This window comes from Ictidomys tridecemlineatus, unplaced genomic scaffold, assembly GCF_052094955.1.
Source record: "Ictidomys tridecemlineatus isolate mIctTri1 unplaced genomic scaffold, mIctTri1.hap1 Scaffold_42, whole genome shotgun sequence".
In the NCBI taxonomy this organism is placed as follows: domain Eukaryota; kingdom Metazoa; phylum Chordata; class Mammalia; order Rodentia; family Sciuridae; genus Ictidomys; species Ictidomys tridecemlineatus.
This window is the reverse complement of record NW_027522720.1, coordinates 1,798,450-1,819,324: the sequence shown is the minus strand read 5'-3', so window position 1 is coordinate 1,819,324 and position 20,875 is coordinate 1,798,450. Positions and strand designations below refer to the sequence as shown.

The following is a 20,875-nucleotide window of genomic DNA, read 5'->3' as shown; positions in this document are numbered from 1 at the left end:
AAGAACTTATGCCTAAGGCTTAATTGAAGGCATGTGCCTTAAATACTATGCACTTATCATAATGTGCCATCTCAAATGATATACAGATGCAGTTTAGATTATAAAGTGTTTGGTAAATGATGGACATTTCATTCTATACATTATTTAGACTCATCAACCCAAACTTTACACAATTAACAGTACTCTAAGAAAAAGTAAACTTTAAAATCAGGATTTATTTATAGCCTAAAATGTCAAAAGGCTTTATAATGATTCCTGCTGTCTGGTTTTGAACGTGGATTGATGATGGAAGTGCAGTACACCCTTTGCATTTTACTGGGCAGTTATTCATCTAAATAAAAACAAATTAAACAAATTTTAATTTGTTCCTCAAATAGTACCACAAGGTTGAATTAAGTCTGATAAGGTTTTGTTTTTTTTTCCCCCTCTCTCTACCACTGGCTAAGGTGGTATGACTTCACACAAAACCAGTTTAAAATATGTGCAAATATCCTGTTACACATTATTCAAAGTGCCTTGAAGAACCCTGCTCTGGAAAGCCCGTGGAGGTACTTCACTGAGAGCCACAGCATTCAAACAAACTAAGGCCTGCAGAGGAGCTGCACATCAGGGCCAGCACCTCCTGGTCTGAGGAGAGGGGTCTGATTTACTCTTTCAGCCTAAAGGAGGAAAACAGCCCGAGTCTGCAGCTGTCGAGCAGCTAGTGAGAGAGGGTTTGAGCTTCCCAGAGCATTCTCTCACCTGGGTGCTGTTTGAGCCACGTGTGAAGAACAGAAACCAGAGAAGGTAAAGCTCAAACCCGAGAAGTTACTTCACCAACAGGAATGAAAAGAAGTGATTCTCAGTAGTTGTTGCCAGATGTTAAAAGGTAACCTTGAAATCAAGTCACAGAGCTGGCCAGGAGATTAAGGCTGACAACTGTCTGGAGGAAAATAGGCAATGATGGACCACAGGGCCCTCCGACTTTGATTCTGAGGTCAAGTTGAGAAAAAGTAAAAAGTCAAGATTCCTAGAAAATGCATTTAGGTTCCTCTCGTTTCACTTGAAATTACTGTGAGACATAAGCTTAAAATAGACCTGAGACCCATTATTATACATATTATTTTTTCTTTTTTCTAATACTGGGGACTGAATTCAGGGAACTTTGCCACTGAGCTGCATCCTCAGCCCTTTTTATTTTTTGAGACAGGGTCTTGCTAAGTTCCTTAGGGCCCTGATAAGTTGCTGACGCTGGTCTCAAAATTGCAATCCTCCTGCCCCAGGCTTCCAAATTGCTGGGATACAGGCATGTATCACCACATCCAGCTGTTTGCATTATTTTTCAATAAGAAAATTTAAACAATACTTTAGATTATAGATCCACTATATAGAGCTCAGGAAAGGCAAACAATGAGCAGAGGTCCACAGATTCTAGAAGCAGTTTTTTTTCATTCTAACTGCTTTCTTGGGCACATGGTCAATAAACAATGATAAACTAGCATCACTCTTTAAATACTAAGTGGAACTATGGATGCCAGTAAATAACCCTAAAAACAACAAAAGTAGTTTTGGTTTAGTTACTTCATATACAGTCAACAAAAATGTGATTGTTTGAACCTATTTTAAGATTTTCGATCTTGGAATTATGACAAAGGGAAGTGGGAATTCAGGAAAGATAAGGAAAGATTAAAGTTCCCAATGCCGAGACAGTGATCACAGGTTGTGCCTTGTCTCTCAATCAAGAATGGAACCTCCTGGCTTCCCAGGCTGCTCACTGTGCCTCACCTCATCCTGGAGCTGGCGCTCCCAAGTGTGGACTCTGGGTCCACCCAAAAGTCCACCTTTAATCTGGTCTTCACTCTTCATTTATGGTTCTACCTTTCAATGTCTTCCTGGAAATGACATCATTCAGGTTTTGAGCTCAGATCCTGCCCTTGGCCCCTGTCATTAAAACACAGCTAGACATATGTAGTCTGTTGTTGAGAGCCACAGCCAAAGGGGCCCCAGCAAACTTCTATCTGCCAGCAAACTTCCGGCTGCCAGCAAACTTCCAGCTGCTGGCTGATGATTGGCTCACAGTGGCCCCAGCAACATCTAGCTGATTGGCTCCTCTGCGGTGATGTTCATTGGGCTGTTTCCCTGCCCTTCAGACTGCCAGCTGATGATTGGCTCACAGCGGCCCCAGCAACATCTAACTGATTGGCTCCTCCACGGAGCTGCTCATTGGGGGACTTCTTTGGCTCTGCCCACGCAACCCAGCCAATCGGCCTCAAGAGCAGGAGGATTGTGGGAGGTTGAGAGGCTGGTGTGGGGGGGAGAGGCTTCTGGAAGCCGGTGGTGGCAGTTGGGCTCTGAGGTTTTTTTCCCTGAGGAGCTGTTTTGTTTGGCGTTTGTAATTCTAAAAATAAAGTTAGTTTCTTTTGACAAGTGGCTCCTGAATTGTGCCCAGCCAGACTGCGGCAGTCTGTTTACCCTAACGAGATGTTTCTTAGGCTAATTGCTAACTGATCTCCTTTGGGGACTTGTTGGTAAGTGATAGCAGCCGATTCTGGCTAATCACATGGAAAAGGAATTCAAAGGATACCGAGATGCAGTTCAACAACGAGCTCCAGAGAATGCCCAACACAGTACACACCAGGCCCAAAGAGCAAACTGTCGACATTCCTGTTGTTCAAGGATCCCCTCATGCCGACCCTGTCACCCCCAAAGCCAAAGCCACTTCCACCACTGGGGCCAGCAAAAATGATTCTAGGTAGAGACTCTGTCCTCTGCTAGCTCATTTCTGGATTTAGAGTTGCTCGGTCCCATTTTTGTAGATCAGTTATCTGAGTTCTAGTGTAGGGAGTTGTTGTCCTAAGGCTGGAAATGGCATGATAGCCAAAGTGTTAAAAACTGCCAAGAAGCCAAAATACCACTAATGCCCCCTGTACAGGGTTGTCACATGAAATAGGTAATTCCAACTGAAAATAGCCTAAGAAAACAGTGTCCATTTCTTCATCCTGAAAAAGACACATGCCTTTAAAGCAAATAATTAAATCATAAATATTGTAAAAAAATATGGCTGAGACACAGCAGAGCCTCCTATCCTGGTGTAAGTGCACTAGGAATAGTGGCGACAGGTGATCCACAGGGTTCTCAGTTTCAACCTGTCAGGCAGTACTGGAGGTGCTGCGGACCCCGCACTAACTCACCCACACCTGCTCACTGATGTCCCTGAATGTGGCCTTACCGCCTTCCTCCCCCTTGGCCACAGGAACCCACTGCCCACTGACAGGCTTTCTTGGTGGTTCTGAGAAAACCCCTGTCCTCATGAGGCACGTGCACCTGAGAAGAACCCGCTTTGCTTACAAGCACTGGTCAGGAAGGGCAGAACTCCAGGATGCGAGGGGCGCATCCCTGCTCCTGGCCACAGCAGGGGTAGAAATGCCTTGCACCCCAGGGCTGCACTCCTGCCAACCACTGCTCCTCCCACGCATAAACCAGTGAAGTGGCCTGACGGAGGATCTCCTGAAGCCCCACCACAACATGGCTGTATGTGCCTTCCATGTGCAAACCATACCTAGGGACAGGAATGTGAGTGAGCCAAGAAGCCGAAACACAGAAGCAAAAGAAGGATCGCCTGCAGCCAAGACAGAAAGCTCGCTTTCATACGCCCGAGAAACAATCAGGACAGACTCTCAGTGCTTAGATCTAGGCTGGATGATAGAACGCCAAAGTCTCACTCTTTTTTAAGTGTGTGTATGTGTGTGTGTGTGTGTGTGTGTGTGTGTGTGTGTGTGTATGTGAGAGACATGTTATGTAAAAGACTGAGCATCAGCAGGCTGCTTTACTGGAGTACAAACCCCAAGACCACAAACTCATCTATCTTCCAACAAATATAAATTCAATATTAGGAGGATCCTCATTTTGCTTTTTAAAATAACCTTTTATGAGCACATGTACAATAGAAAGTTCACATCAGGTAACGTTTGCGATATTTGCATGGTATTGTCTTAATCTACTCAGCCTGTGACAAAATGCTCAGACTGGGTCATTCAGGGCTGACAGAAATAATTCCACATAGTTCTGGAGGCCAGACATCTCGGATCAACTGGCCAGGGGATTCGGTGTCTGGTGAGTGCTGTCCCCATGGATGACATCTTCTGTGTGTTCTCACCTGGAAGAAGGATGGGGCCCTTCCATCAGGCCTCTTTTCAGAGCCCTCAGGACCTTAAATGAGGAGATCAACTTCTTTCTGTTAATGGAGTGGTGAGGATGAATTTTATTTAAATTTGCAGTAATGTTCTGTGACCACTTGGAGGTGCCTGTGGATTGTAGAAACAGAAGATGCCAGTGCAAGGGATTAATAAACTTTGTAGTTTAGGAATGCTTTCAGTGAATGCTAGGCAGTACTGTTTAGGACAGTGATTGTTTTTTGTTTGTTTCTTTTTTAAAAAAATGCAGCTCTGGGGATTGAATCGGGAGCTTTGCTCATACTGGTCAAGTGCTTTATCACTGAGCTCTGTCCCCAGCCCAGTGATCTTTTTAAGGTACTCTAAAAGTGGTTTGCATCCCTTCAATGTAAATTACCAGTGCTTAGTGGGATTTTTATTAGATAATTAAACTCTTCAGTAGTTAAAACATTATACTAAATTAGAAATGTATCATCATATTTACTTTTATAGAATGACAGTTGCTTGATTAAATTCTGACATAGTGCAGTAATAAGACATGTATATTGAAATGCTAATTACTTGGAACTTAAAAAAATGATTTCAAGACTGTAAGCACAATTGATGTATCACTGGATTTCACAATGATAAAACAAGATTTAGCATTGAAAGGATTCAGTATCTCTATAGCTATACCACCCTGAATTTGCCAAATCTTGTGTGAATTGATGCAATGAAGACTCTCTTTACTTAATTTTAAATATTTGTAGTTGTCGTTACTCTCAAAACCTAAGTATTAGTTGTGTGTGTGCACATTTTCCAGAGCATTGAAGGAGAACATCATGAAAAAGCTTTAGAACTGCTGAAAGCAGCCCAAGGAAAGGTTAAATTGGTAGTACGGTATAAACCCAAAGTCTTAGAAGAAATGGAGTCACGCTTTGAAAAAATGAGATCTGCAAAACACAGGCAACAGACCTAATACATTTAAAACTTTATATTTAATTTTGCTTTTTAGCTAGAGAAGTTTTACTTGTGACCTACTAATGGCCAAAATGCCAATAATTGTAAAAAACAAAAAAATAAAAACTTCCCTTGAAATCCTCCTTGCCATTTTATAAATGCCTATTTTAACATCATTTATGGTTCTAGAGATGCATACACTTTTTTCTGACAAGAAAAAGTAAAAGGTGTTGAGGGCAATTCTGTCTTGTTGTTTTTACGGACCTTTTTCAAATGCAGATTTTTGTCATAAAGTTGTTTTAGATTTTTAAAAATGCTTTTTAAATATTAAAATGTAATATTTAAGAAGAATGTTTTTTTTCCATCTGGCTACTTATTTAAAATTTAACAGTTCTCTAACTTTTTTTTTTTTTGCTTACTATATATATTTTTTTAACCTCTGAAATTCTTTACAGATTTCCAAGAAATTAAATATGGCAGTCTCACCTACAGCACTTCATAACCCTTCGTTGTTAACATCATTGTTGCATTTTGTACTTTGAACATACACATAATATATATATATAGTCAATTGTAGATAATAACACAGCATATTAGAAGTTTTTTTACTTTCATTTGAACATGTATAATGGGTATTCATTTATACTGATTTATAAAAGTGAGTTTTAAACACTGAAACAATCATCGCCTAAAATATGTATTTCATAATATTTAAGCAGTGTGGAAAGAGGATGTAATTTGACTATTAGCATTAATGATTATATCCCTTTCTAATTGTAGTCAACAATATATCAAAAAGTATAAATGCAAAACAGGTTTAGATCTCATCTTGCAAATTTTTTTAAGACTATTGATTTTTATTTAAGTACATTTCTCATGGTTTGGTCTTTCCATGCCTAGAGATGAGCCAGTTAGTTTGTGGTGGGAAATAGCAGAAAGAAAGAAGAAAAATTTGACCTCACTAGTCTTGAGTTACACATCTTACTAGGTCATTTTAAAGAATCAATGTTAAATAGGAAAAAGAGGATATATTTTAAGATCTGTAAAAACTATGAGGTGATTTGATAAGAATCTGTAGATTGTCACAATGAGTAGGAACTCATTTATATTAAAACGGTTGGATTTAGGGATGCAATCTTTGTTTACGATTCAAATACAATGGGAATTTTGAAAGTTACTTTGTCATTTGTCCACTGGATGTCACTCTTTTACTAAACGGCAGCTATTAGTATATGACTGTGACTGAGTTCTTCATAAAAGTTGAAATTAAAGAGTTAATTTTCAGTCACAATTCACAGGAACATTTGTACATTTTTTAAAAATTGTGAAAGACATGCTAAAAGAAGATGGATTTTTTTAAAAAAATAAGAGTTTGGCATAATTATCAATCCTGTATTTTAAAAAGTGGGCATTGTAATATTCCTTCAGGAAGAAAAGAAATTTCTATACATTTTTCTGCATGTTTGTGAGCACTGTGAGTCTTAAAAGATTATTCCAGTTTTCACTGATTTCTCAGAATATAAGTCAATCAGCATTGTTATTTATCATTTAGGTATTTAACACTGGATTGCATGGTTGAATGTGTCTGTAGTCCACTAAAAAACATGCTTGTTATTGGTAGGATCATGTTGTTAAATTGTATATTTTCAAAATTAATTGGTGTGTTTTAAAAATATTGGGACCAAAGTAGTATAGAAGAATTATGGACTTAATTTAATTGTAAAATTATTAGAGATATTTGTTGTACAGCTTAATATATTAAATTATTGGTGTATATAAAAATATTATTGTTATTGTTATGCTTGTATTCTTGCATTACAGGGTAAATAAACCCTGAAGAAATCTTATTTTAATATAGCTACAGCTATAGTAGCTTTTAGGATATATCAACATTTCCTTATAAATTATAGCTTCCTGGTTCAATGTCTCAGCTGTATCCGAACTTTCAGCCAAGTTAAATCTTTTTTTGGTGTTGAATCTCAGTAAATTAAGTAAGCTGGGTTGTTTTTTCTTTCGCAGTAATTCACAATCTATTCTTTGAGTTGGCACCTATTTATAATTCTTAAAATAAAGATAGCATAATGACCCAAATACAGTAGTTTTGCTTGGTACTGTTGGTGCTGTTGAGCATGAGTAGCAGTAGTTTGTTTTCATGAATGCAATTTTTATAGTATATCTCAGAATTTTAAATCTTATCATAGAACTGTTCAGTCAATAGCAAAGATACAGAAAAGTGGTCTAGTATGATGAGGAAATGAAGCAATTTTCATCTTGTAAATGGATGGTTTGTGAATAAAGCTAAGCATAAAGTAAGTATATAATCGGTGCTTGATTTTTAAATTACAAATGTTAACCCCCCCTTCATTTTTTAAAAATTTTCTTATTACTTCAAAATGAGTTGACTCAGTGTTTCTGAACCTTAGTTGCATATTAGAAAGCCCTGCAGAGCTCAAAAATTATTAATACTTGGGTCCCCTCCCATACAACTAATTCAGGGTCACTTGTTTATTTTAAAAAAAAAAACATACCAGATGGTTCTAAGGGACATCCAGGGTTGAGAACCACTAATTCTGTTTGCAAGTATCAGAATAGAATACTTCAATTCGTAGCTACATGCTGATTGATTATATTATTTATTTAGGCATAAAACATACTTGGCATTTCTTATTTGGAAAGTAATAATAGTCTACCTTTTTTCTTTTATTAAAAAAACTAGTAGTTTAAATATAAACTTTTAATGTTTAATCTTTCTGCCCCTTTTGCTTTAAAACTTACAAAGATAGTGTTTATTCTTTGAAAAAGCAGCTTAAAATTACAGATGAGAAATGTTGTAATTCATGATTACATACTGTCTTAATATGGTCACTCTATCTTTTGCTGTAATGCTAGATTATAGTGGCCTAGTTCTTTAAAATTTTGATGATTCAGATATGTAGGGAGTTATTTTGTTTTGTTGTCATTTTCCTCCTCTTCTAAATTTTTAGTTTATGTTTTATTTTTTCTTGTCAAGTATTTAAATAGTTTGGCTCAAATACTTTGTTTACAATTAAAATGGATATGATAGCATGTAGTAGAAGAAATAGCATGGCTTATCTGGAAAGAATGTCAGCATGACTTGGTATGGACTTAAAAGAATACATGTTGTGAATATTTTATAATATGGAATGATCATTGAAATATTAAGGACTCTAGTAATTGTATTTCCTGAATAAATGTATGTTTATGAATTATTTTAACTTACAGTTTGTTGTTTCCTCTGCCAGCAGTCTGGTTTTACAGTTTTTATTGTCCAAAATTTATTACTGTTGTTTCTTTAAAGGTTATTATAGTAATAGTTAAATAATGTAGAAAAACAAGTCACTTGCTTTCTCATTGCTTTACAAGAACTTTAGAACTAATTTGTATCTGGACCTGGTTTTAAAATACTGGCAAATGATATGCTTCTACTTTTTTAGTTCAAGATAATATTTCTCCAAAATGGATGTAAAATAATACTTTTTCAGCATATGACTTCATTTATCAATTTAATTCTAATTCTAAAGCTTATTTAAAATAAATTTGTATGTGTTATGACCTTGTTCTTTGGAATTGAAAAATGATACAATTAGAAATAGTTGTGTTTCTGAACTCTGTTATCAAATAATTTTGCATAAGGTAAAAATATACAGTTCATGGTGATTGCCTAAATGAAACTTTAAGTTTCTATATTTTGCTTTGTCTTTCATAAAATGTAACTAAAGGAAAATTTCTGCTTTTTCAAGAGAGGCAGTGTGGTGTGCAATTGACAGCACATATTGTGGGCACCAGCTTCGATGATTTAATCCCAGTTCTGACATTACTGTGAATGTTAGATAAGTTACTAAGTTCTTCATTCCTTAGTTCCCTCATCTGTCATTTATAATAAGTGTTCCTATAAGTGTTATGCCATTATTGCCATTATCTGTAAAGCCCTTAGAAAGATGCATGTGTTTGCTTTTATCTTCTCCCTCATGTAAAATAGCTTTAGGACCTTATCAGCAAAAAGGAAATAATCATAGTCCAGTAATTAAAATTAGCAAGTTCATATTTTGAAGTCCAGAAAATGGGATTTTTAAGCTATGCTTAAAAATTTTAGGAAGAATACCATAAAGAAATTACACATTTCTGTCCAAAGAAGCTCATGGAATCCTAATGTTAGTGCAGTTTTGGGGAAGTGGAAGATTTGGACCACACTCAGACTGAAAATCATTGGAAGATAGGTGCAGGTAAGGAATTTGTTAAATAGAAAAGCAGTTTGTAAGAAGATGATCTAGATGGAAATAGTTAACTGCTGGTGTCATGTATTATAAGGCTTAATTCATCATCATTTTATATATATATATATATATATATATATATTTGGCAGTGGGTGGGATTGGATTTAGGGCCTCATGTATGCTAAGCAGGTGCCCTACCACTGAGTTATACCCCCAGCCCCCTGAACTTCTAAAAAGCATGGATGGACAGGGGTGATGCCGGAGGTATAGTTCAGTGGCATATTATTTGCCTAGCATTGCATAAGGGTAGGTGTATGCTCCATCCGCAGCACTGAAAAAAACAAAAAGACACAAAAATACATGATAATGTACCAGGCAACCATAGTTTAATAAAAGAAAAAAAAAACATTTGTTAGGCCTTACTTTCTTCAAAATTTCAGTAAACCAGACAATTCCCTAAATCTTTAAATTATTTTGTCATGTTCAGTATTGTTGATTGCTGTGATTTTAATATAATGAAGTGACCCAGGTTTTTATACATTTAATTCTTCAGTGGCAAATAATCTTCACTTGATGAAATTTTTAAGCTTTATATACAAAGCAAGAGGTAAAACTCATACAGAACCAATTTGTCAGTTTTCTTCATTGGATTTTTACATTTTAAGAAAGGGACAAACCTAGAGTAATGGTATATGCCTCTAGTCCCAGATACTTGGAGGCTGAGGCAGAAGGATTGCTTGATCCCAGTTTTGAGACTCTCCTGAACAATGTAGCAGGATACATGCATCTCAATAAACAAATAAGAACAATTAAAAAAAAGCTGTGCCACATCAGTAACAAAGTATGTGTAAGACCTAATTTTTGTCCAGTACAGAAGTGTATTTTGGACACCCATTAAGGAAGATATTGTCCTTCAAAAATTTTTGTAAGGGAAGGAAGTAGAAAATTTTGTTACAGTCTCTAAAGCTGTTCTAACCAATTAGATTTTTAAAAAATGGCATTGGAAGCACATAAGTTCTAAATATGTGTTAGGGTTTTTTTGTTTGTTTTGTTTTAAGTAATTCATCAGAGGGAAAAAAATTCTATACCCAAGTGAAAATTTTTATTTTTTTAAATTCATTTGTAGTTGTACATGATGAGTGTATTTTGACATAAAACATCTGTAACTTCCCATTCTTGTGGTTGTACATTATGTGAAGTTACACTGGTCATGTATTCATATATGAATATAGGAAAGTTTCATCTGATTCATTATCCTGCCTTTCCTATCCTTACCCCACTTCCCTTCCCTTCATTCCCCTTTATATAATTCAATGAACTTCTGTTCTCTCCCCCCCATTGTGTGTTATCATGTGCATATCAGAACATTCTGCCTTAGGTTTTTGGGGACTTGCTTATTTCACTTAGCACGATAGTCTCCATTTCTAGTCACTTACTGGCAGATGCCATAGTTTCATTATTCTTAATTGCTGAATAATATTCTATTGTGTAAACACACCACATTTTCTTTATTCATTCATCTATTTCTGGTATCTCTTCTTTGACAGTCTTGAGCCCTGAATTTAGATGCTACCTAACCTGTAACTGTTTTCAGGTGTTAAAAATGAACGATCTCCAAAGCATAAAAAGAGAGATTGGAATCCTAATCCCCAGTACCTCATATTATGACCTTATTTGGGTATAGGGTATTTCAAAGGTAATCAAGTTAAAATGAGTTCATTAAAGTAATTCTTTATGGCTGAGTAGTACTCCATTATGTTAGTACTCCATGGTGTACATATATCACATCCATTCATCTTTTGAAAGGCATCTAGATTGGTTCCATAGCTTAGCTATTTTGAATTGAGTTGCTATAAAAATTGATGTGATTGTCAGTGTGGTATGCCGATTTTAAATCCTTTGTATATATACTAAGGAATGGGATGACTGGGTCAAATGGTGGTTCTGTTCCTAGGTTTTTTGGGTTTTTGTTTTTGATGAGTCTTCATACTGCTCTTTCAAAGCAGTTGCAGCAATTTGCAGTCCCACCAGCAATATATTAATGTATCTCTTTCCTGACATTCTTGCCAAGATTCATTGTTACTTGAATCATTTGACAGTAAATGGACAGATCTGGAGATTATCATGCTAAGTTAAATAAGCCAGTTCCCAAAAGGCAAATGTTTTCTCTGATATGTAGAAGCTAAACTACAATAAGGGGAAAAAGGGGATAGATATATATGAAAATATCAGTGAATCCCACCATCATGTACCTTCGCAAGAATGGGGTCCTAACTAGAATGAGTTATACTCTATGCTTCTATAATTATATCAAAATAGATTCTACTGTCATGTATAACTAAAAAGAGCCAATAATTTTTAAAAAATCAAGAGCAAAAGTAAAGATTGCTACATTTGTTTAAGGTGGGGAGGAGAATTTGTTAGAGCGGACCCTAATCCAATATGGCTGGTGTCCTTACTAAATAAAGAGAATTTGGACACAGAGATAACATAGAGAGACCATGAACAATCCTTATAGATGCTTCTCTACATGTCAAGGGATGCTAAATCTTGCCAACAAATCACCAGGAAAAAGGGGAGTGATGTGGAGCAGATGCCCCTCACATCTCTCAGAACCATTGCTGATTTCTAGATCTTGGAATTATAGCCTCTGGAACTGTGAGACGATAGCTTTCTTTTAGATACCTAATTTGTGGTACTTTGTTAATACATCTCTAAAAAATGAATATGTGATAATCCACCTTTTGGTGGCACCACTATCAAAAATGGGTACTGGAATAAAATGTGGTTCCTTCCATGTTCAATAAAAAGGTTCCCATGGAATTAGTCTTGACTAAGGAAGCATGAGATTCCTGATCTTTGAAAGTAAGGAGGATGCTACACACCTGTGTTGCTGTTATCTTGTTCCTCCTGGGACTTGTCTGGGACTCCTGAGCTTGTCTAACCTAGGCTCAGCCTCACACAATGTAGCTTTTTCCTCACTTTATGTCAGCTATTAATAGCTCTCATCTCAACTCTAGGCTCTGGCAATGTCTTTTTAAACACTGTGGAGAGGAATTTCTGCAGCAGCTGTGGCCCCAGTTGGACTGTGATGAGACTGTTTTTGGCCAGAAGTATTAAACCCAGTAAAGTTTTGTGCAGGCTTCTTATGATCCATATACTTTATGCAAAGCATTAATTCAACCAGAACTGATTACATTGCTCGCTCCTTAAAACTTCCTTGTACTTAGGATAAAATCAAAATACCTTGCCATGACTTAAAGGTTCTGCATAATCCATCTCCTATTCCTCTACATTCTTATTTTATTGCCCCATTTGTTATCCTCCACACCATTTCCCCTTACTGGAAAACTTTCCCTCTGGTTCTTCAACTCTCACTGCTCACTCGGTTTTCAGCAGAAGTCACCACTTCCATTAAACCTTCTGTTCACTTCCTCTAAGTTTGGGTTCCTCATCATTTTGTTAATATGGTTAAGATATTTTTTAAAATTTTTAATTTCACTTTCTCCATTAGAATTTAAGTTCTGCAACAGCAAGAAGGATCATAGCTATATGTACATCACTTGGATATATAGTGCCTGAAACATAGTATGAAGATTCATTATAGCTTGTTGAATTGGCCTACTTTCTAAAAGCTCATGGATATATCAAGAACTTACATTGGAAACAAAAACATTCATGCATAAGATATAGATTTGTCAACTTATTCTGATATTAAAATAAATGTCCTAGCAAGAACCTAAATACAAAAAGATAAAAACTTTGTCAATCTTATCACCTCATTCCATTAAAATGTCATGTACAATTTATGGAGGACAACAATGAAGGTTATTTTAGTCTTTAATAATAAAAAAACTCCAAATCTTATATATATATATATATATATATATATATATACATATATATATATATATATGTATATATATATATACACACACACACACACATACACAATTTTCTGGTGCTGGCAGTCAAACTCACAGCCTCACATATGCTAGGCAAGTGCTGTACCCCAAATGTACACCCCCAGCCCAATAGCTGAAATTTATGCACTCACTAATATCTGGTTTTAAAAAATGTTTAATAATTATTTAAGGATGTCAGAAGGAAATAACTGAAGAGACAACAAAAAAGAAAGTTGGAAGAAGAAATTTACCAGCAATGGTTTTATTCACATTAGCTTTTCATTGCTGTAACAAAAGGATGAAAGATTTATTTGGCTCATGATAGAGGTATAATTATTTCAATGTATTTCAGCAAGTATATTCTATAAAAAGGAGTTAAAAATAAGTGAACATATGCCTGCTTCTATACCCACCATGATAAGCTAATGAAAAAAAAATGTTCAGGCCTTTAACTTAAGCTTAGAAGTAACCCCTCAGGGACACAAATGAAACTCAAACTTTGTTAAAGTGGTACCATAATGTGTAGTCTTAAAGACCTTTCAGGGGACTATGTCACTGATAAGAAAATTATTAATATATTCTATACAGTAGCAGAGTTTTTTAAAAACCTGCTTCAGTGTTTTAGAAAGATGACGTAGGAATACCTAGGTAAAGGCAGTAGCTGTCATGATAAAAATCATTCAAACCTTAATGACAAATTTCTAATGACCTTCTATTATTTGCAGGTACTGCCCTAGGCTTTGGGGGTCTAACAGTGAAAACACTATCCCACCCCACAGCTCTCAGAATCTGCAATGGGCTGGAGTGGAGGGAGGTGAGGGGAATCACAAATGCATAATGAAGTCACTCACTGTAAATTCTAGAGAGGGAAATCTAGGAAGGAGATTGAGAGATGGAGGTGCAGATGGTGCTGGGTGCCACTTTAGAGAGGAGGATAAGGAAGACCTCCATGGGAAAGTGACCTGTTGGAACAACCTGAGCTCTACAAGGCAGGGAGGACCTCTGGCTTCACACAGGGATGAACGGAAAGCAAGACACTCAGAAATCTCTCCAGGGAGGCTGACCCCTGGGCCTTCAGCTTATTTACTGGGCAACCTGGCTGTCACAGGCACCTGAGGCCACTGATGACTGGCCTTGCTCAGCAATTCCTGAATCAGGACATCACTTCCACCACGTCCATGTCCAGACTCCTGCATGCCTCACCCTGCTTAGGCACTGAAGGTCTGATCCAAAGCCCACCCCCTCAATCCCTTGTCATGAGCAGAAACGAGGAGATACCTTCAGTTCCAGAGGGGGCTGGCCTTTACCCAGGATCCCATCCAAGAGAGCCCTCTATTCCCACCCAGGCAGGGAGAGTCACACAGGTTTAGTTAAACTCCACTTCAGAGGAAGGAAGAAGAAACAAATAATAGTTTAACAGAAAGTTGGGGGGTTGGAGGGAAAAGAACACTGGAAATTTTTTTTTATGAATTTATGAATGAAACAAAATATGAATTTGAATGAAACAAAAATAATAATAAAACTGGTGGTAAAAATCAACAGCAGAAACAGAGTCTTCTTCATATACTTTTACTCAAAACAAAATGACAGTGGATCATGGTTATATCAGTCACCATGTGGTAGAAAAATATAAGAGCTATCAAACTATTGGGTGGTCTCTCTCAGATGAAAGTCGTCAGATCCATCTGACTTTGATCTCTCATTCACAGAAATAGCCTGGAGAAAATTCTCCACCCAATAAAAATAATAAATCTCAGAAGCCACACACTGTAGGCCAGAGAGCACCTCTGGTGAGAAATCATCCTTGCCAATGCCCTCAAAAACGTTAACCACTTTAGTGCTGGAAACACCCCCAGGAAAACCCAAAGGCATCAGATCTCAGCAACAGATCTCAAGGCTGGGAGGGCTACAGGAAGGAAGAAGGAGAGAGAAAATCTATAGAATTCTCTATAACAGAAAGATGTTATTGCCAGGAATCCTTCAGGGAAACTGTTAGGTACAACCAAGAATGTAAAATCCAGAAATTAAATTTTAACTGTGTCTTCTGGTCTAAAGGCCAAACTAAAAGAGCATGAATAACAGGTTTACAGTAATACACAAGCATGACTTACAGGTATCAATTCTCTTATTATTGGTAAATTCATGAACAAATACATTGTAGGCGACTTTGTCCACATAAAAGATGACTGACACATGCAAAGCTAGAATGTGTGTGGGGGGAGATAATTCTAGAGCAAAAACAAATACCCTTTCCCTCTTCCAAGCCTCTGTGGAGGTAAATATGTGGTGGCGGCATCCTGTTCTAGAAGGAGCACAGAGCAGCACATGGGGCTGGGAACCTGAGTTGACTCTTGGTTTCATAGTTTAGTGACCACGACTTCACTAGCACCCAACTTCTCCTTGTGAGAGCCTCAGTTTTCACCTGCAAGGCAGAGTAGTGACCAGGGATGCTATGGTTTAAATACGCCCCCCTGAACGTGCACACTGTGAATTTAATTTGCAGGGCTGGGGTGTTAAGAGGTGGCACCTGTAAGAGTGAAAAGGCTACGAAGGCTCTGCCCTCGTGGATAATTAATGACACTCTTGCAGCAGTGGGTTTGTTAGGAAGGCACCTCAGCCCTCTCTGGCTTTTTCTCATGCTCTCTTCTGCCACATGATGCCTTTGTCACGTAGTGATACAGCACAATGGCCCTCGTGAGCCATGGCCCATCAATACAGGACTTCCCAGCTTTCAGAACTGCAAGCTGAATATACTTCTATGTTTATAAATTACAGTCTGTGCTCTTCTGTTACAGTAGGCAAAATGGTCTAAGACAGTGTTTAACTCACTACCAAGGTCGAGTTAAACAATGATTGGATATCTGGCATGTGACCCTCACTATTAAAGCTTTTATTACTGACAACTACTCCAGAATCATCTGTTGACATGTTGGTAAACATGGACTCCTTAATCGATGGCTTGCTGCATTGGCTCAGCTGGTCACTGAGGCTTTGTTTTTTTTCTGAACAAAGCACTACAGGCGGAGTGGCTCTGAGGACAGAAATTCCTGGTTGGAAGCTAAAGGCTTGCCTGCCTCCGCTGGGGCAGCAAGCTGCTGTCTAGGAGATGCACCCCCTGGCCATCCCGTGCCTATCTCCAAATTTCCCCTTTTGGAATAACAATAGTCATGCTAGTTTAGAGCTTTCCCAGCTGACCTCACCTTTACTTGATGACAAACCCTAGCTTCAAATAAGATCCAGCTCTGAGGTATTTGGGGTCAGAACTTCAAAAGACAAATAGGGAGAATGATTTACCCATAATACCAGGCTCCTTCACCAGAGGCCAGGAACCAGAGCACACGAGGGTCAGACGTGATACCTACCTTGTAAGTCCAGAACTCCCAACTTGTACTCATCTGGCCCAAGCTACAAGTCCAAACAACTGCTTCTGTAGCATGAAACGATTTTCTCCATATGTAACCCTGCTTCCTTCCCATAGGACTCCACATTAGATTCACGTTTCAAATCAACAATAACTGATTTTCCAATATAAACATGTCCCGGAAACTCTGTTCTGGCTAACACTGGCATACCACCCACAAGGGGAATGCATGGTCCCACTGAGATCTACCTCAAGGACACACAGCAGTACCCAAATCCTCCTCCACCACCACTATCCCATAGGAATTACCAGACATACTTGCTACATTCAAATCTCCAAGGTCCACACCAGACCCAGATTTGCACATTGCAGAGGGCAGCTCTGGACAGCTTTATGTGTCACCAGGAGCCCAGGTAATTCTTACCAGGGACAGCTGGGAAACACGGGATCAGCAAGGACAAAGAATGGCTGAAGAGTGGTTAGAACAAGATGTGCCAGGAGGAGTGACCTGGTGGAAACCAAAGGGAGAAATGGATGGCAGGGACAGCAACTACCTCCCTGACGTGCAGCACTGGAACCCACAGGAAACGTGGACAGCACACAGAGTCTGCTCCAGAAGGCTTCTGTCCCCTGAGCTCATGCCACTAGGGGAAACAGGCAGCACCCATCACACTGAAGCAAGCCCCACCCACCCCCCATAGGGAGGCAGGGGGGGTGGTGGGAACCTGCTGCCTGGGCCCTGGCACTGCATGTCTGCCACCAGAGACCCGCCCAGCAGGGTGTCAGGGTGTCACCAGGGTCTCAGGACTCTCAGCACCCCTGGCACAGGGAAACAACCTCTCCCTACAGGTGAAGACTGCCAGGGCAGAATGCTGGCTCACTGTGGGGGGTCTCTGTGGCTCCAAGTATTGAAATGTGTGTCCAACCCTATCAGCAGGCCAAGCCAGACAAGTGCCATGTTAAAAAAGCTGTGCCCTAAACTGACTTCAACCAAAGCACCTACAGCGTTAAATAAAATTCATCGACAGCATAGGCAGTAATAATAGACAATACTAGAGGCTTTTTAAAGCAGTGTCACTGGTTTAAAAAGCTAAACCACAGTGAATAAGTAGACTTGTGGATTAATTCTAGATGATGCTGAATTGAGATATGTTCTTTGGACAGCCTGAGCCATTTTTGATCACTTTACCAACTCTGATTACCTAATCCCATTTTCCTCTTGCACTGGATGTCTAGAAAGATCTCTGAGCTCTGTGTAAGCTGAACACTGTCCTACAGAGGCTTAAATTCAACAGGAACACGTTTTATGTCTCACTTCATACACACAAATCACACATATTGACAGCTTATTTTAGTTTAGCATTTTAATTGACACTGTGCATCTTTATTTTATATAGTCTGCTTACTAGGAAAGGATGAAACAACCATAAAGAAGATCCAACAGAAAGTGAGAGGACTCATCAGAACACACCAGGTCAGTGCTCACTTGGATGTACTGGAGCAGGACACCCGAGGATAACAGGAAGAACAGCACTCTTCAGGAATGAAGTGGGACCAGTATTCCACCAGAAGTATGCATGGTTCTCTCAGAAAGAACAGCCAAAATCAATTATTTAAATTTTTACAAAAACATTAACACAATTGCTCTGAGATAGACTACAATAAAATGAGAAAACAGACTGTAGGGAGTCTACTCATTAGAGGATTGTTACTTAGGATAAAAATGCTTATTATAGGAGCCAATTTCTTGTCAAGTGGAGGAAACAATTTTCCCTACAGACATGGCAGCATCTGAAGATCATATTCTGCTTCATACTGTGTAAATATGTTATTTCTTTTAGTCTTCATAAAGAATTGAAGGATGAGAAAAATTAGTATTTATGTGAAATGATAGAGCCACTATTAAAACCTAGATCATGTGATATCCAGGCCAATTTGCTTCCATTTGACTACAAACAAGATTCGGAAAGGAATTGTGTAACTGTTCAATTAAATTTGTATTGAGGTGCTGGGGCTCAGCGGTAGCTTATTTGCCTTGCAAGATTGAGGCACTGGGTTTGATTCTCAGTACCACATGTAAATAAATAAAATAAAGGTCTATCAACAGCTAAAATTTTTTCTTTAAATTTGTATTGAACAATTCCAATCCATCTTTTTTAACTCTTTTTTTAAGTTATAGATGAATAGAATACCTTTATTTTATTTATTCATTTTTTATGTGGTGCTGAGGATCAAACTCAGTGCTTCACAGGTGCTAGGCAAGCACTCTACGACTGAGCCCCAATCCCAGTCCCCCCATCCATCTTAAACAACACTTTTATAAATCAACACTAAATATTTTCAAGTAAATCCACTTAAGCTCATCCAAATGTGATAAATAATACACTATTCAATTCTTATTAAGTTGATTTTGTATTTTTAAGATTTCACTTTTTGCCTTTTAGTGAAAATTACACTGGCCTTTACCTCCCTTTAACAATTCTAGTATTAGTAGGAAAAACTCATCAACTTTCAGGAGCCCCATTACAGATTTGGGGTGGACCAGAAATGCAAACTAAACAATGCATAAAACTCAACACATGAATACAAGGAATATGATAAGGAAAGTTAACACTATCTACTTCGTAATTCACCAGCAAATTAATTCCCAAATATTGAAGTGGATGAAGACTCACACAAGGAATTCAAAAGAGGCATTATAAAAATGATCAATGAATTCCAAGAGAAAAACAATGGAATGAACTAAGGAAGTCAGAGATATGAGAAATTCAAAACAGGGACAGAAATACTGAAAAAGAACCTAACAAAAATGTTGCTAATGACTGGTCCCAGAGTCCCTTTCAAAGTCACCCATGCCCTGGAGGACCAGAACACCTCCCACTTGACCCTACATGTAAAGATTCCCAACCCCCAGATGGCACCATCCTGGGGAAAAAAACTTCCATGCATGGTTCTTTGGTTCCACAAACAGCATTTGGACACTGAGTTCCTGTCTTTACCCGGGTGTATGGTGGCCGTTTTTGCTCTAGAGATCACCCACAGGTGGTGGTCTTATCAGATATTTTCTGGGGCTGCACCTTTCTCTGCCCATGTGGAGTGATTTTTTCATTTCCTGCATATCTGGCTTGCAAATAGGGAGAAGAGATAAAAGGGGGAAAAACAGCCACAGGCTCTCTCAACTCCCTGGAACTCACTTCAGTTGGATTTGGAGGGTGGAGCAGGAGGGGGATGTTGGATGAAAACTGTAAACTGCTTCACACTCAGAAGTACGTATTTCCAGCAGGAGGGGACAGAGTCCCTGCTGCCCACTCTTGCTCCTGCGAGTTACATGCAGGTTCCTTCTGCAAGTGCCTGCCTGCCATGTGGCTAAAGGGTGGGGGTGAGTAGCTGCTACTCTGCTAAGAACTAAAATTAGCCAAAATTAACCACATCTTACAATCAAAGCCTCCCCCTAGAAGTTGCAAGCCCTCAACACATTCCAGAGTTTCAAAATAATTACACCAAATGGGTTCTCCAGGGAATTTGCTAAATATATGGGAAACAAATTCTTGTGGCACTGAACCGTTCAGTATTACTAGGATCTCTTCTTCATATTCACTTTTTGGGTTTATAATTACTAACTCTAAAATGATTTATGTTCATCTTGATGAGAGCAAGAAACCCCAACTCCAAACACGTTTCTAAGTCTTTCATTCCTTAGTGGTAGTTTTGAGCACTTTCAAATAAAACATTTTCTATTCAGCAGCAGCACTTTCCTGACCAGAATTCTCTTCTTCTCAGTCACTATGTGCAAGTATATGGAAAAATACAATTATGATTAAGCAATCAAACTAAAGCATACAGGAGCAGAAAATCATCTCATCTCCTCCAATAAATATGTAAGAAGCACTGTAAAAGCAAAGCTAAAAGGAACATAAAGACTAATCTCTTCAGACTTCTAAAATGATGCATATTAGTAATGTTCAATTATAAAATCTCAAAGGAACTCAGGCTGAATAAAGTAACGGACATGCACTTACCAACTCCACAGCACTCCATTCAAGAACACATCTCCAAATGAGGGTGCTTGGCAAGATTAAATGAGGTAGTGTTTCAAAGACCAACATCCCAGAAAAGCTTTGAAATCAAAATTAAGACTTTCAGCATTAACAGTGTGTGTGTGTGTGTGTGTGTGTGTGTGTGTGTGTGCGCGCGCGCGCGCATCAAGTGGGCAGGCTGGGTTTTTAGTGTGGCTATTTGAATACAGAAATTTGGCACAGACTTGGTGAACAGGACTGGTAGGTA

General features: G+C 38.3%; 1 long non-coding RNA gene across 3 annotated transcripts in view; it reads right to left on the bottom strand.

Annotated features, from left to right (window-relative positions):
- LOC120885318 (uncharacterized) overlaps positions 1-2,019 on the bottom strand; it is a 72,695-nt gene extending 70,676 nt beyond the window's left edge. For all 3 annotated transcript variants that reach the window (XR_013433161.1, XR_013433160.1, XR_013433162.1), the window contains exon 1: positions 1,765-2,019. This is a non-coding gene — a long non-coding RNA (uncharacterized LOC120885318). The remainder of the gene's footprint in view (positions 1-1,764) is intronic.
- Positions 2,020-20,875: the final 18,856 nt, after the last annotated feature.